Raw genomic sequence first — 6,521 nt, forward strand, 5'->3', positions numbered from 1 at the left:
ATTGTAATTCTATCAAACTTCTTTTTAAAGAGTCTACATACCTAGACAGTACAAAGACACCAGTCAGTTAGAAGGATATTTATTTGTTTGTTTGTCTGTTTGTTTGTTTATTTATTTGAAATTTTTATTTAAACTTTCAATTATTACCTTACAGACCTGTGCAAGCCTACTTGCAGTGTTTGTTTACGTAAAGTATGAATATAGTAATTACAATCTGGGAGAATTTATCAACATTTACTGCAGACTTAGGGATGACTCTCTGCCAATGAGCAGGTTCATGGTGTATACATTCCTGCATCCTGACACAGTGTCAATACCATAAGACGCCCCTCTTCAGTGATATTTGCCAAAGATAATTCTTCCATGTAAACACAAACTCGCTGGTAGGGAGTGACAGACATCAACAGATCTAGAGACAGGGAGGGTAGTGACCGAGCAAACAGTATTGATTTATTGGAAATATCCATGACTAGATGGCTGGGAATCAGTGACAATATTAACGTCAATAGTTAACAACCCTGCTACACTATCAGTATACAGGACCTGGGGTACATTTCTGTATTTATACACCACACAACTCCTGAAGCTATGCAGTCTGTGGGTGGTACATGAAGTAAACCCAACACAATACATGTATACGTCTGTACAGTACAGATTGAATGGGGTTAGTTATGTGATCTTAATCTCTTGAGCTACACCTGTTTGGAGGTCAGTACTCTTCTCCTAATTTCAGAAAATACAAAGCCAAAACTCCTAATAAGAAATGAAATTTCCCACTCTCTAAATTCTCTCTTTTAAGAAAGACACTTTTGATAACATAATGATTTCTTCCCTGTCAGTGACACTTCAGCAGGTATACGACATAAATACTGACAGACTCAGTTTAGAATACCACGGGCTTTAGCATTATTCCAGTGGAACAGTAGTCAGGATTTACAGGACACAAATTCCTGTGGTCTATACACACAAAAATTGACAATGGACATAACAATATGGACTCGCGCGTCCACACGAACGCAGAAAAAGTCAAAATAGTTTTTTCAGTAAGTTGATCAAGTAACAATAAGTTATCACTGAGTCTTCTCCTAGCCAGTCTATGATACCATTTGCAGTTTAATAGCTGTGATGATCATAATACACAATACAATAACAGTAACAATATTATAACATAGTATTAATAATAATATTCATGTGTCTGAGACCCCCATTTTGTAGTCCAGGACCCCTGAAAATTAAGAGCCTGAGTCTAAGAGACCCTCAAATACAGGACTCAAGGTAAATCCCTGACAGTGTTTCCAATTTATCTGGGATGGAAGCCTGGGGCCCGTTTCAGAAAACTCTCGCAAGCCTAAGATCTCCTAACTTTTCTCGCAGCTCTTGTACCTGGCATACTGTAACATAGGAGGTGCAAATGCTACGAGAAAAGTTACGAGATCTTAGGCTTACGAGAGTTTTGTGAAACGGGGCCCTGGAATATCAGATGTTCACTACCATGGACAAACCCTCATGGACAGCAGGCAATCAAACAGAGAAACAGAGTCTGAAGGAATCTCTATTCAAATCAGAGATTATGTTAACTTTAGTGTTTGCTACCAACCTGTGAAGATCAATGTTTGAATTGATCTTCAGTTGCCCATGCTTGCCATAAGAGGCAACTGACGGGATCAGGTGGTCAGTCTCGCTGGTTGACACATGTCATTGTAGACCAAATGTGTAGAATGGCGCTCATGATGTTGATCACTAGATTGTCGGGTCCATATTCAATTATTTCAACCACCACCATATGGCTGAAATATTGCTAAGTGTGGCATAAAACTAAACCGCTCAGTGCGATACCTAAGCAACACTGCTCAGTACTGCATACAGCAAACTGTTGCAAATCACTTGGCAACCCATGCTCCTCTGCTACCACGAAAGTGGAAAGCTATCACACAGAAAAAGTGGGAAAATATCTCCACTTTGAAATAATACATAATAGCCCTGGGTCGCAAGCCAAAGATCCTGTAATTTTTCTGGTACCATCCATACTTCCTAAGTTCCTATACTGTAACATGACGTACGAATGCTACGAGAGAAGTTACAAGATCTTAGGTTTACGAGAACTTTGTAAGACGGGCCCTGATGTTTAAAAAGATACTGCAAGGGTGACAGTGTGGAGAGAAACATAAGAAACTTACTTTCTGTGATCACCGGATTATTCATGAATTACAGCAGTTTTCAAAGCATCAATCTGTAGATCTATCCCAGAAGTAAAGATTTCTACGAGCTTCGACCAACAAAGTCAAAATCATGAACACAAGACTTGAAACGTTGCCAAAGCATATATTTGTTTACAGCTATAAGGTAAGCAGTGAGGCAAACGGTGTTATTAACACAGGTAACCGGTCAATTAGATCTTTTGTGGGCAGCACAATGACCAGTCTGATGACCAATCCTACCTTGTACTTATCAACTGAAACTGACCTGTGTGTTTGCATAAAGGCTGGCCGATACGGAGACCTTGGTGACTAACACATATTTTCTTGTAAGCTACCTCTAACCATGCTTTAGACTTACTGTAGCTACAAATAAATAATATAGTGCCCTCAACAAACACACTCAGACAAAATTAGCATACAAGTTTGGTTATTCATGATTACTTTCTTTGAGAGGTAATTTACAAGTTGGAAAGTACAATATTGACAAACTTTATAATGGATAACAACTTCCTTTATTTTGTGAGTGCAACATTTCGATAAAGAATTTTGTACTGTTGTCAAGCAGAAAATCTTTATTAGTTCAAGAATCTCTATAAAAATCAGGGCTATGGATAAGGGCCATATCGGCATATGCACGGATAAAAGAAATATACCATACAAAATAATTCAGACATGCAACACAGCAATGCTGTACAGTCTTAGAATCATTTACATACATGTACCTGATAAACTATTGTTTTATTGTTTAATGGCCAGTTTACACGAGAGTGGCAATGATGTGCATATAGGAAACGAAACACACGATTACTGATATTCCATTAAATGCCATTCATTGCTCTATATGTACTCTTAACATTTTGCAATACTCCTATATTGAAAAAATATGGAGTACCTACTCATGATGTTGAAAATTTATCTGTAGTCCTGAAACATACAATCATGAAATAAAAGTTGTTATTAATAAACTTATATTTCAAACTCAGTCTTTGACTTGTATTTAGCATTATGGTTTTCAGGTATTGATCTTCAAAACCTTCCAAATGGCATGTTGGTTTTAGAGAGAAATTAGACAGCAAAGGCTTAGAGTCACAAAAGACTAATTACAAATTTACTGAAAAGAATGGAATGAACACTAGCTTGAATATTGCTGTGGGTGCTAACAGAGTCAGTGACAGCTACTTGGCTGTGACTGTGACTATGAGTGGGTCTTACCTTACTCCCAGTGCCTATCATCTTAATAGTCTATATGTTTAACTAAAATCTCAACAATACAATCTGATTTGTTATTGTTTATAGATGATACACTGGATGTGTCTACAGTTAATGCATGACATGACAGAGTGGAATACTTAATCATCACAATCTGACAAGTAGTGATCTTCTAGATATGTTATATTTGGGATTACACTTTCTCAGGAAGTACAGATTCTAGTGCTTTTGTTGGGTGAGTCTCATCCTGAATTCAAACCCACACCCTAAGAGTGAGTCACCTAATCGCTGAATAGGAAATCGCACAACTGGTAGTTCAGACCACAGATTTTGAGAACCGATCTGCTAAGTGCAAATTGGCATGGCTCTTGTAGATATGGCACATGTATCTGCTGGATTCTTTGAAAAAGATTATATCCCAATAGACAAGTTTGTATCTGGTGCTTAATCTTAATGAGCCAAAAGCAAAGTATTAGTGATGGTGCTGACAATGAAAAGTCTGACGGGAGTTTATTGTTATCATCGAGTTAGACATATGCTCTCTATAAGCTACAAATGATACTAATATCATTTCTATTCACTTTCCCTAAATTCTCATATATCATTTCCTGTGGAACTAAAATTATGGCAAGATCTGAAAAATCATGATAATTGTTACTCATTTAAAATGGTAATAGTAGGTTTCACTTGTTTTAAAACTGCGATTGCTGGTTGAAAATTTTATTTTTAATTAGGTAATATGACAGAAACTGTTTGACACTTAGAATATTTAGTAAGTACTCAAAACAATTCCAGTGCTGATTTTAGAATGGTTAAATTCCTCCACCATTGATGAATGGTGTCTAAAGTCAAAAAGCCATCTGGATATCCTGTTTATTTTGTTCTGACAGACACCTGAGGTGACAAGGAATGATCCATAAAAGCTTGACTGTAAATAATGTTACTGACAGTTTAACAAACATTTCTACCACTGGCAAGGTGTGAGTTTATTGTTTTACAGTGTCAATATCACCTGTATATAAATTATTTCATCACGTTTATTGCCTAAGGGTTAGAAGAACACAAGCTCATATAAATTGCACATGCAGATATCACTTTACATCCTCCAGATGCCATTGCTGACATCAATGCACTGCTATTGACATATCAGAAATTGAAATGCATGATAGTTGAAGATTACTGACGTCATTTGACAATCACAGTTTCCTATGATGGCAGTTGTGTCCAATTCCTCTCTCTAGAAACACTAAATGGGACCTCAAAAGGATTAAGAAAAATGTTACTGATGATTGCACACTGACACTTAGTATAATCAAATTCTTGAACACTTTGGGGAAAAAAAGCACTACACCCATGTCTGTGTAACTGTCTCTTAAAACACTGACTGAGGCAAGAAACTGGTACTTGAACTAAAATCTTTCAGGATTATCCATCAAAAATGTCATCTAGAAGAAATAACCAAATATTTCATGAATACACTTCACAAACAGTACCAGAAAACTAACCAACCTTTGATGTCTAACTGGACTTTTTAGTTGAAGCACTTGTTTACGTGACTGCATTGGAGGTACACATCTGGTACCATCCATCAGTTTGTGACTTGACCAACCACTTCAACATTATACATGTATTAGCAGGTTTAGGTCCAGTAAGTTTGCTATAAAACTTATGAATTCTTTGAAAGGCATTTTAGAACACTGGAAGTACAATACTGACAAATTTTATGAATAACTATGAATAGATACTATTATTTCGTGACTGGGACATTTTTAATGCATTCTGCTACTGGAATGCCACACAAACAAAATACAACATTATGTTATCCATAAAGTTTGTTAGTATATAATACAATCATACTTGTTCTGAGTTATATTGTGAGGAAAAATTGCATGCCCCATCACAATCAATTTTTATTTTAAAAGTGTTTAAGAGTGTTTGTTTCGATGAACATACCCCCAAATTTCCGGAATATAGCAATCTGAAACCCTGGTTAAATCTATGGAAACCGAACATGCTGAATTTCAAAGTGATCCTTGTAATAACAATTGTCTAATGTTAAGACTTAAGTTTTTTAACATTCCAATACTTTTGATTACTGATAAGCTTATTGAAGTCTAGATGTTTGCAAAGAAGAATAATTCCAAGACAGGTGAACTGACCTTTATCCAAAATTCACACGTCATACAACGTAAAGAGTAACAAATTTATTACTACAGTGAAAAAGACACCTAAATGTCAATTGCCCGTAGCGCATATGCTGACAGTCGTATCACAACGGCAGACAGCCGGGCAGTGAAGCTCACGGTCACCGATCAAAATCTCAAAGAACATTTCCAGGAACCATTCCATGCAGCTTACAGAATCGTGTCAGTTACAGAAAGATTCCTCCAGTTTAATCTGTCTCACCTTCACTTCTTATCACAACAGTAGGATGAAAACCTGACACCGAATATATCCCCGAAGCTCAACAGAATAGCAGGAAACTTGTGCTGACATGTCTCTCAGTTTGTACTGGCCGCCATGATGGACTGCGCAACTCATATGCGCACGTTATGGGCGAAAACGACATTCGGAACTAATCGGGCAGTTTTCCGGTTTTGTTTAAAGCGGATCTCTGTGAACATTTCGCCACGCCGATGGTTAGGGGAATCCCCCAGGTCGTGTTTGGGCGACATACACTTATAGCGGCAACAGCACTTCTATAACGTGCACGAGCAAGGCTCAATATATTGCTATGTACGAATGAATGAATGAATGAATGAATGAATGAATGTTGTATATGTACAAGTAGATGTCTGTTTAATTTTGATTTCATGACAACATTGTCTTCATTTGCAGTGTGTAGCGTGACATAATTAGTGTGCGAAATACACTGTGCCGTTAAGTGACACGCGTAGCTAGTGAAAATCCGATAGGGCCAATAAATCTCCAGTCACTGGCCCGATATGCGTAGGATCATTTCATAGATATATCATTTTCTCCGACCTGTAAATTAATATATAAGTTTAAATAATACAATACTGTGACCTGGCAAAAGTGTTCATCATATTACCAGCTTATTATTAAGACTCGTGTCATGCCGACAATATATTATTCTAATCTACTTTTGTTATC

At 37.0% G+C, this 6,521-nt stretch overlaps 1 protein-coding gene across 1 annotated transcript in view; it reads right to left on the reverse strand.

The window, feature by feature from the left end:
- LOC137268090 (uncharacterized) overlaps positions 1 to 5,935 on the reverse strand; it is a 47,128-nt gene extending 41,193 nt beyond the window's left edge. The window contains exon 1 of the mRNA XM_067802598.1: positions 5,814 to 5,935. The gene's annotated coding sequence lies outside the window, so the exon portion shown is untranslated. The remainder of the gene's footprint in view (positions 1 to 5,813) is intronic.
- Positions 5,936 to 6,521: the final 586 nt, after the last annotated feature.

The sequence above is a fragment of the Haliotis asinina genome, chromosome 16 (assembly GCF_037392515.1).
Source record: "Haliotis asinina isolate JCU_RB_2024 chromosome 16, JCU_Hal_asi_v2, whole genome shotgun sequence".
NCBI classification, from domain to species: Eukaryota; Metazoa; Mollusca; class Gastropoda; order Lepetellida; family Haliotidae; genus Haliotis; species Haliotis asinina.